The sequence below is a fragment of the Cicer arietinum genome, chromosome 4 (assembly GCF_000331145.2).
Source record: "Cicer arietinum cultivar CDC Frontier isolate Library 1 chromosome 4, Cicar.CDCFrontier_v2.0, whole genome shotgun sequence".
NCBI lineage: Eukaryota > Viridiplantae > Streptophyta > Magnoliopsida > Fabales > Fabaceae > Cicer > Cicer arietinum.
The window spans coordinates 17,960,054-17,972,093 of NC_021163.2; the positions used below are offsets into that span (position 1 = coordinate 17,960,054).

A 12,040-nucleotide genomic window follows, 5' to 3' on the forward strand; every position below is an offset into this window, starting at 1 on the left:
GATTATAACATCAATTAATAATTTATTCACTTTCTCATTTTTGATAAATTAATTTTATTTTTTTAATTCAAAGTCGTTATTAAAGTAGTGACTCGATGACTATTCAAATTCAATAATGTGCGGCGGTAGTATGGTACTTCAGTATTATATAAGAAAAAGGCACTACAGCGAAGCAAACAAAAAGAAACATCTTATTGTCATTGTTATTAAAGATATTTGCTGAGAATTCTAATATACAGTAGAATTTTTTATTAAGAAAAATATGTTTTGAACAAGGTTATGATTGACTTATTTTTTTCAAATTCAAATCAAACAACTCAATTATAAATAGATTATGTTAGACTTACAAGTTATAAAGATAAAATATATTTTTATTTAAAAATATAATTAAATTTAAATATTTAAAAAATAATAAAATTATATCATAATATATCATTTAATTTTTAAAATATATCGACAAACATAATAAAATATTTAAATCAATTAAAATAGCAACTAATTTTCAAATATCATCTAACAAAAAACTTTTAATTATATATATCATATGAGTTAAATTGATAGATTCAAAATGTTAATATTTAAAACAAACATGATTTGAGTGATCGTATTCGTAAATTTCTCTATATTTATAAACACTCCTAATTTTTATTTTAAAAAAAAATACACAAATTTTAAAATAAAATTTATAATTTAATAATTTTCAAAAAAAATTATTTATAAAACTTAACTCCACTAATAAATATATAAAATTGTTAAATTAGATTTCATATCATGAATTTAAATCTAATACCTTACCATCATTATCATTTGCTCTGCCAAAAAACTTTGAGACACATATTGATATTTGTCTAAAATAATTTATTAGATTTAGTCTGGTCAAAAAAAGTATATATTATCCACTTGAGTTAGGTGGGTAGATGGTGGGATTGAAATAACACAAAGATACTTTTTCTTCTTTTTTTTTTTTTTCTGGACAAGTTTTCCTACCAGCACTTTTGGTGATGTGACCATCGAGTGAATGAAATTCAAAGGAAGGGAAAAGAAACTGCCAATGTCATTTTATTACGGATTATAGCAACAAAATTATAAAAAGAGATAATTTAACGTTCTATGTAAAATATCTTATCAATAATTATTTAATAAAATAAGTAGACTTAACATATTTTAAGCGTTCAACATTTGAAAAGTATTTTATATTCTTTTTTCTTCTATTAATTATTTATCTTAAAAAGTTAATCAAAATAGTCATTTTATTTTCAAATAAACATAATTTTTTAAAATCTTATCTGGATTCATTTATTTGAGAGATAAATCTATTTTGTATGGGAAAAAATAGATTTTTTTTTTATAATTGCTTACTTAAGGATTAGTTTCATAAGGGACTGAATAGACCTAAGCTGCGGAAATTTTTTAGGACGCCTATTGGGGAAAAAAAAATATTAATTACGGTGGATTAGTACATAAAGGAAAGTAGCATTAGCCAGTGATAAAGATTCAAAGTGTTTATATTAGAAATTATGGTTTTGAAAAATTATAGTAACATTATGATAAAAGCGCCGATGCTACGTAGGATGAATTAGTTTTGATTGAAACTCTTAACCATAAAGGTCGATCGATTAATAATATTTGACTTAGATGGCATAGTATTTGTGAAAAATCAACCGTATCATATAAATAAAGAAATAAGTAATAGTTTTCTGAGTCAAAATAAAACGCAGACTAGAAAGAATTAGAAATATAGATGCCACGTAAGCCCGACCGCCTCCTATTAAAATAGAGACACATACTTACATTATTTAACATTTAACACAATTCCCAAACAAAATAAAATAAGAATATGGCGGCGACATCATACACCACCTCAATCCAAGTGGAGATTATTGAATTCTCACCGACAGTTACCCCACCTGTCACCGGTCACCGGAAAGTCATATGTCCTCGGTGGTGTAAGGGAGAGAGGTTTGACTATTGAGGGTAACTTCATTAAGTACTTCATCAAAACTAAATTTTAAGAGCGATTTTTGTATGCATTTAACAACATTATAGTATATAGTACTGTTAAAAAATATAACAACGTTTTTTAAAATATAAAAAGTGATGTCGTAGGTGATATTTAATAGCGTTTTATTTGAAAAAAATTGTCGTAGGTAGAAAATTATAATGTTTTTATAACATTTTTTTGGATAAAAGTGTTGTTGTAGGTGTCTCATTTTACAGCGCTTTTTATAAAAAACGTTGTCGTAAGTAGAAATTTATAGTGTTTATTAAATAAAAGCGTTGTTGTAGGTGTCTTATTTTACAACGTTTTTCTAAAAAACATTGTCGTATGTGGTATCTTAAAGTGTTTTTTTTTCTTTTAAAAAATATTGTCGTATGTGGTATTTTACAGCGTTTTTTCAAAAAGCGTTGTCATAGGTCTTTAAAGATTTTTTTTAATTCTTATTTTTTTTAAAAGACTGTAACAAACAAATAATCAACTACTTAAAGTGATTATTTAAAAAAATGTTTTTTTATTAAAAAAATACTATAATAATAAGGTCCTACATGTGAATTAGTTATAAAATCCATTCTTATAAAATTTATTATTCTGTACACTAAATTAATTCTATAACATTACATCAATCTTCACAACTTCATCAACAATAATTATATACCATTATACTAATAACCTCAGGTCCCAATCAACAATATCTTATATGATTGGCACATGATAATGTTGTCAACTCTAAATCAATAGATCTACTCCCAGCCTGAAACCAATTCCACAGTACTTCAAAATAAAAACAAATATCCAAATAAAACTAACGGTTTAATTTAGTATTTTTACTATACACAAAAAATTCAATAAAATGACAAAGGTTTCTCAATCATTCGAACCATTCTTTCGTGTGGAGGTACTCGTTACTCTTAGCAATTAGTGGTCAGTGTTGAGCCATGTATTCCTCTTAATTACTAAAGGTGCTAGCAAAATCATAAAAACACTCCTAAATTATACAAATGTAAATAGTGTTTCTGAAATTCACAAATTCACAACGAAAACAAAAAATAAAGGGTCACAGTGTGAGAAAGAATGAAGCTTACATCCACTTTTCATGTCCTGTTTTCCACCTTCACCTGAAACACCAACCAACAAAGACGGTTTAAAAAGAAGAAAAAAATTAGAGCAGCGAAAAGTAAGCAACAGTAATCCGATTATGAGCACGATATCATAAACACAACCAATCGAAGACTCAAGATATATAATAATGACTGAAAAAGAAACATTAACAATGAAATATAAACCCTTAAAATTTGCAGAAGAAAATAAAAAAACTGAAACAGAACGAGAATGGCAAAAAAAAAAAAAACATAAGTGGTGCGCGACACTTACGATGGCGGAGAAGTTGAGATGTTATGACGCCGATGAGATGGCGAAGTTGTGTCGGAGACGTGGTCCCACATAGAAGGGTTGTGTTGGAGATTAGATACAAAGGGTTATGTGGTCGGAGATGAGATGGATTATGTCGAAGAAAGGTTTGGGGATTCAAGAGATGTGACAGTGTCGAATATGCTACATCGCTGCCAGAAGATGGGGAATAGAGAGGTAATTAGTGAGCATCTTGTATCTCATAAAAATTGGGGGCGATATAATATTTACACAAAGGCCATCCGATCCAACTTTCTAGCATTAAAATATTCCTAAAATGTCATAAGATTCCCTTTCTTGAAAATCGGCACTTTTCCAAACCCATAAAATAGAAGAAATTCTGGGATTTTTCCTTGGGTCAAATACTTTTATGCATACCAATCCCATATCCAACTGAGACCACTCAAACTGATCCCATCCACGTGAAAATTTGTATAAAAGTTGGTAATTCAACTTTCTAATAGAGTTGTTAATTTCAAAAATAGAGGTTTGGTGAAGAAATTATTTCGCCGAGAGAAAGTTTGATGAAGAAATTAAATAGGGTTTTGATTTGAATCAGTTACATGTAAATAATTATATATATATATATATATATATATATATATATATATGATACTCTAAGACAACGCTTATAGCAAAAGCGCTTTAAAAGACTCTATGACAACGTTTTATGACTCTATGACATTGCTTTTTATAAAAGCATTGTCTTACATACTCCGTGTATTTTTAAAATATTAGTACATATGACATCACTTTCTAAAAAAAGTGCTTTAAAAGGCATCCGTATAAGACAACGCTTTTCAAAAAAAGCATTGTCTAAGACTCCGTGTATTTTTAAAATATAATACAACAACGCTTTTACTTAACAAATGTTGTTAAAGATGCGACATAAAATCCACATTTGGGTGTAGGTAAGTTCATTGGAGTATATTTATAAGACATAGCAGTGGCTTCACTTGCCACTAAATTGAAGGGTAAAACCTCTAAACAGTTGCTCCATACCCTTGATTTCTACGGAGACATCATTTCAGGTAAAAATATATATATGCATCTATGTCTATTTCAGATGCAATTAATTTTTAAAATCTGATGTAAAATATAAGTTTTTGAAATTCATGCAAGTTGAATGATTAATTGATAATTATTTAGGCCCTTTTGAAAAGTTAATTCGAGGGTCTAAAATTTGGGAGCTGAGTGGTCCTGAGTACTCAAGGAATGTAAGGGAGAAATGTGTGGCACACTTGAAATCTGTTGGAACTTATGGCAATGAAGAAGTTGAAGCTATGCAAAAATTTGTTGTAGCCTTCAAGAATGTGAATTTTCCACCTGGTGCCTCAGGTTTTTACAAGCAACACCTGATGGAGTATTATGAGTTAGCATTGTCAATTAATAGGTTTGTTAAGCATTTTAATTAATGGAGTAATAGTGTTACAGACAAACACTAATTGCAACTTAGTTTCTCTGAAGATGCAAGTATCTCAGAAAATGAGGATGCAGCTATTGAGAACAAGGCAGTTCATCGACAGTGTTGGAGACTGTGTTTGGCGAACATGTTGTTGTTGAGGCAAAAACCTTTTTGATGTATGTTTTCATGACAACAAATCTTATGAAATAAATGATTAAGTTTTATGAATGGTGGTCTTATAATAATTGCACTTGAGTTTTGTTTAAGGAACATGAATTGCATAAGTCAACAAGCAAGAAGTCGTTCACTTCATCAAAGTGCACAAGTATCCACTCAACAATGAAATAATCTCAAAAGGAATGTATCATATATCAATCATTCAAGAGAATGATTATTACATATTCAAGACAGCATCTTCATGAAGAAGATGATCAAATACACTCATACAACAATCAATGATCATATTATGGTATAAATCAGAAGCAAGATCATTTGAAAGAAGCAAGATCATTTGAAAGAAGCAAGATCAAATCTGATAAACGAATAATGTTATGGATATTAAACAGAAAAAATGAAGAACATTCTTGACAGCATTATGAAAAATAAGGGCATTCTTGACAACATTCTGAAAAAAGAAAAATCATTATGGACAACAGTCTAAAAAATGAAGAATGTTATGGTTTTGACATCTTTAATCCAATAACATTCTGGTTACACAGAACAAAGTCTTCTTTAATTCAAGATCAATTTGGGCTACAAAAATATATCAATCTACATCGCAAATAACCAATATTCATCACAAAGGAACATAATTATATACTCAAGATCATTTTGAACATATTATTTCCATAAGATCAACAAAAAGCAAAACAATGCATCAAAAATAAAAAGCAATACTAATCCCCAAAGTTGATGACAAAAAAGCAGACAAGTACAAACTGAACACAAATGATAAAGTCACTACATCACTGACACACGTATAAAATAGAAAAACTTGGCACACAACAACTGTTAGAATTGTCAAAATCCAGCAATCACTCAAAATAGAAACGAAAAACATTCTTCATTTTTACAGCTTTAATCTAAGAACGTTCTGGTTTACAAAGAGTAAAATCTGCTGAAATTTAAAACCGATCTCGACTACAAAAGTACATCTATCTACACTACAAAACATCGGTATTCATTACAGAGTAATTTAATAATCTACACAAGATTGTTTTAGATAGATTCGATCAAATAAGATTAACAAAGGCAAAACAAAACATCAAGATCAACCTCCAAATTGATGAGCTATGAGCAAGGACAACCATGATAGCAAGAACGCTGCTGTTGTACCTTTTTGCATAAAGCATATCATGTTTCTAAGACAAAGGACTGACACATAACAATTGTCAAAATTCAACACTCATACAAAACATAAACGAATAATGTTCTTGTTTTTACAAAAGAACATTCTAGTTTTAATTCTATTTTAAAGACATAATTAAAATTGATAATTTTCCACAATATAAACCACATATTAAAGAGTATCAAGACTGCTCAAATCAATGGTGAAGCCCAAAACTCGAGTTGAATGCCTAAAGAAGAAAAACAACCTCAAGATTGATCTCCAAATTGATGAGTTGTGAGCATGTACACAAGTATATTGTACTTACAATATTATGCAAAAAGTTTTGCATAAACCTGACTCAAAACAGTGCCAAATGACATGTTACAATTCATTCACTCACTCATTCACGTTTTCCATGAGAACAAAAAGCAAGAACGTTCTCCGTTTTGTCAAGAACGTTGGAGAACGTTCTGGACAACAAATAAACACCTGTTTAATTGCTTTAAAATATATCTGACACTTGCGAAGTGTGTCCAACGGATATATTCATTTTAAACTAAATATTCAAAGTCTTTTAACATCTATAAATTGAAGATCAATTGGATGATGAAGGCAAGAGTTCAATTTACAAATCTACCAACACTTGTTCAAGTAACAAGTCAAAAAACTCTTGAAGCAAACTCCAACTCCCTTCACTATATCTTTGGATCATTATTTACTAAATTTGTCTTTTATTTATCTAAAACAAGTGTTGAGAAGTTTTAAGATCCCAAACATTTTTATCATACACATCATTTGTGTTGAGAAGTTTCAAGATCCCAAACAATTTTATCATACACATCATTTGTAACTCAAGTATATCTTTTATGTTAGATTGAGTGTGTTTGTAAAAATTATTTCAAGAATGAAAGGTGATTGTAAAAATCCTTTCTAGGTTGAAAGGTGAAGATTGTAACAGATCAAGGTTGATCTGAACTAGTGGTGTAAAAACCAAGAACGTTATCTATTTTGAACACTTAGTGAAAAATCTCACGGTTGTGAGGACTGGACGTAACTCGGGTTGGGTGAACCAGGATAAATCATTGAGTGATATATCTTTCCTTATCTCTATTTATCTATAGTCTTTTGATTATTAAATTAAATAGATAAATTAAATTGTGTATTTTTCACTAACTAAGAACGTTCTTCCTTTTCTATTTTCATAACCAAGATTTATCTTGAGTTAAATTCTTTAAGTTTTAACAGGAAATTTTAAAAATGTGAAATCAAAATTCAAACCCTCATTTCTTGTGATTGACATTGCTACTTCAATTGGTATCAGAGCTCTGCTTCTAAAGTTTGAGCACTTAACAGTGTTACAGGAAAAGATTCAGGAAGAATAATTAATGTTAGAAGCCAACATGTGCTTAATGGAAAACTTAGAAAATAATGAGGTAACCATCTATGAACTTTGTCCTTCATGTGAACAAATGGAAAAAAAATTGATAGTCTTTTATGTGATTCAAACTTTGTTGCTCAAAAATATGGTTTAATAATAGAACAACTCCGTAAAGAAAAAGAATAAAAGAGAAAGTTCAAGCTATGAATAACGAACTCAAAAAGGTCATTCAAAGTCTGCAGGAATCTGATTTAAAAATGTTTAAGCAACAAAAGATTGTCAATGAGATACCCATTCAAAATCATATTTCAGAATGTACTAAAACTAAGGAAGAAAACACCTCTTTAAAAATAGAAGTTCTTGATTTGAAAAATGATTTAACTAACTTGATAAAGAACACTGAAACCTTTCAAAAGAACATGATATCTGAAGAATTGATATTTGACAAAGATGATTTACGTTTCAAAACTTCTCAAAAGAAAAACCTTTGTGAAAAAAAAAATGTATGTTAAAAAAGAAGGATGAGAAAGGTAATATAAGATGTTCTTACTGTAACAAAATTGGACATCTTGATTCCATATGTTTTTACAAAAAAAAAAGGGATAAAAATTCAAAGCACAATGATTTCCAAAAAACGAATAACGTTATCCGTTTCTTCATTCATGTGAAGAACGTTCTTGTCTCATATCAGAACTTTCTCCAAGAATAAAAAAGAAGTGTTCTTATTGTTCAAAGAGTGGCTATGTTGAATCAAATTGTTATCATAAGAAAAAAAATCTTTTAGAAGAAGATATACTAACCATCAAGGACCCATACAAATAAGGATACCAAAATCATTACTAACTTGTGATGTAGGAACATCATCCAACAATCAAGAAAGAACATTGATACATAAACAAATCATGCTCAATATACATGAATGGAAAAGTATGGTGCCTCCTCTGATTACAAATATTTAGAAATTCTATAACATTTGGAAACATTAACAAATCAAAGGTATGTGTATCATTAGTTGAAATAATTTTACATAGATTAAAGATGTTTGATATGTGAAAAATAACTTTGTAAAATTAATTTTAAAGTTATTTTTTAAAATCCCACATGGCTGATGTAAAACAAACATCCACATGTTTCAGTTTAAAGAAAAATCACTATGTTTTATATTTAGATGAATTTTCAACAAAATCACGTTTTTTAAGAGTTTTAAAAAGAATTGTCATTTCTATAAAAAATAATCAAGAGAAATTTGAAACATCATTCTTCAAATGATTTTTGGATGAAAACTATATTTCACATGATTTGCTTGTCAAAGAACTTTCCAACAATATGAAGTTGTTTTAAAAAAATTAATTACAAGAAATGGCTCGAACAATTTTAAAATGACTCAAGTGTTGAAGAGTAATTTTGGGGAGAATCCATAAAAATTGTTTGCCGTGTTTTTAATCTTGGAAAATATCTTTAACATACCTTCTTCTGAATTTATTGAAAAATAGAAAGCAAAACATATCATACTTTGATATTTTTTAATGTCATTACTATGTTTTGCATGAGAAAGAAAGTATGGGCAAATTTGTTTTAAAATATCATCAAAGTATATTTTTTGAATATTCTACATTCTATATAAATTATAGAATATAAAATCTTAAGGCCTAAACTATAGATGAAATTGTGCATATTATGTTTTATGAATATGTTGATTTTTATGATGAAAAAATAGGATGGTGAAGAAAAATAATTACAATGTTAAATTTGGATAAATCAAAAAGTTGATAATGTTCAAATATCATCTCCAAAGTCTGATCATGGAGTGGCAAATTTTTTTTTTTTAAGAGAAAGATCAATTTAAACAAAAAAGTTCATACTAGAACATTCTCCACAAGAGCAGAATATTTTGACAGTGAATATCTTTCATCCAATCAAAACTAATGTTTCCTATCATGATGATATGGTTGAAGAACATCAACAACTTCTAAATGAGTTTGAATCATTTTCCATTTGGCACTTTTACAACTATCTCACGATTGACCTTTCCTCAAAAAAATCTCATAATGATCAAATCATTGGAAGAACTAATTGATAGGGATTTATTAGTAGTACCATAGTGGTTACTACTGGAGGTGAAAAAGAAACCTCAGTTATTGAAGATAACAACCAAGCACTTGTAGTCTTGTTGAAAGTCAACCATAAGGTCAAAGGAATAGTAACACATATAATTTATGTTGAGACAAACTCCATATTTAAAGTTTTGATGAAAATAAACAAAGGTTAATTAAGAAAGTTAATTATGATTCTAAAATGTTATGTTAATTTAACTTGTGCTTTTGAGTGACTTTAATTAAGAACAGAGTCAAGCAAATCAAAAACGACAACAATGAGAACATTCTGCATAAAAATAGAGAATGATCTTCAGTTTCAAGAATGTTCATCACAACATATTGACCAATCATTCTCCACCTCTTTAACAAAGATTCTGCTCGGAATTTCATTCAAATAGAATCAGTACATGGCAAGGAACAATTAGGATTCATCCCAGCTCAAATAGGATATCAGATCACTAAAATAAAAGGACTCAAAACAGTCAAAGTAAAACAGTTTTGGAACTCTAAAAGTCAAACTGTCAAGAAAGTTTGATCAACCTTGATATATGATAAGACATTACAAAGGACATCGAGAATGATCAAAACATGAACTCCAGATTGATCACCAAATCTCCAGAAAGATCAAAATGACAGATCCAAATTGATAATCAATCTCCGTTTTGTACATAACTCCAGCAACAGTCTGTTCTCTTCTGCAATGACTTTTAATCTTTCTCCAAACTTCTTTTGGCTACATTCAAGGGAGAAACTTCAAAAGCTCTTTAACTAGAAGACAAAACTGACTTAACAAAGATTGTAACAGAATAATCAAAGCAGTTTTTAAATCAAATCAAGGTTGGATTATTTTTATTCTGAAATATTGGTTTCAGTCAAAAATACAGAGCACTACCAATAGCTCTTTTTAACCTTCATTAAATGCTTCTAAAGCCTATAAATAGAGGGCCAATATCCAAGAATAAAATAAGAAATTCAAGTGTTGTAAAATCTCACAAATCAATCACATACATATACTTGAAGTTCTCAAATTTCGCAAAGAAGAAGCAGTTCTAAAGTCTCATATCAAGTTGCTTGATTATTACTGAAATTCTTTGTAAAGAATCAAATCTCAAACAAGAGTTGAGATATCTCAGATTCTGTCAAAAAACAATCTTATTGTAAAAACTCAAACTATAAGAGTTTCTTTATAGTTTGTTTAGATTGATTGAATCCTATCAAAGTTAGATAGGTGTTGTTGTTACTTTCTGGGTGGAAAGTAATAGAGATTGAAACAGATCAAGGTTGATCTAGACTAGGTGCTGTAAAATCAAGAAGGTTCTTTGTTTTAAACACTTCGTGGAAAATTTCACAGTGTGAGGACTGGATGTAACCCAAATTGGGTGAACCAAGATATATATTTGTGTGGTATTCTCTATCCTATCTCTTTATTTGTTAAGCTTAATTGATTAACTAAGATAAAACACAAACTGATTTTCTATTTTAAGCTAATTAAGGAACGTTCTCTGTTTTATAATAAAAACCAATAACGTTCTCCGTTTTCTGTTTTCATAACCAAAATCAATCTTGAGTTGTTTTCTTAAGTTTTTAACAGAAATTCTTAAAAGGTAAATTTACAATTCAAACCCCCTTCCTTGTAAATCAACATTGTTACTTCAATTTCAAAGACCATATCAACCTACAATGTTGTAATTTGACAGAAAGGAATTGATAACTTTCCTATGACTACTATTGACCATATCAAAGAGGGATTGTTTGTGTTAGCAAAATATAGAAGACCATTAATTGTGCACATCGAGATTCAACAAGATTCTAAAAGTCATTTGGAACTTCACAGCAACGGTGACCCGCATGTTTATAAGACATATCTCGACACTAGATCCCCTTCATGGGAAGAGGCAACAATTAAAGAGCTCGTTGTTGAACAAAATCACTAAAGGAGGTACACTTAATCTCAATTCTTATGATATTTGCATCATAATAAGAATGAATATTTTTTAATGATATTATGTGATTAATTGAGTGTTCTTTAAATTAAGAATGCATACTATTTTTTTTATGCAAGTATGACTTTGAAGTTTAAACTAATTGCATCACTCTTTGTCATTGTTTGTACATGCATATGCCTAATTTCTATCTTAAATTGAACTGTTTACACTCTTTGTTCTTACACTTTTCATGATGGTATAAACAAGTGTGAACATCTAGTTTGATGTTCATAATTATTGTCCTTGTTATAAAGACATTTAAAATAAATTAACGTCTTTAATAATTAGACAAAGAAAAAATCTATTTGTTGTTTATTTCATTTTCTTTGGAGACTGAGTTGGTTCTTTAGTAAACACCTCAATACCTCATAAAAAAAATATGTTAAAACACATTTTTTTATCATTTATTTTTAACTCAATTTGTTGCATATATTTTTGAA

The 12,040-nt window shown here is 28.9% G+C and overlaps 1 pseudogene; it reads left to right on the top strand.

Moving 5' to 3' along the window:
- The first annotated feature begins 1,837 nt into the window (after window positions 1-1,837).
- On the top strand, window positions 1,838-11,549 carry LOC101508130 (chalcone--flavanone isomerase 2-like; annotated as a pseudogene).
- Window positions 11,550-12,040: the final 491 nt, after the last annotated feature.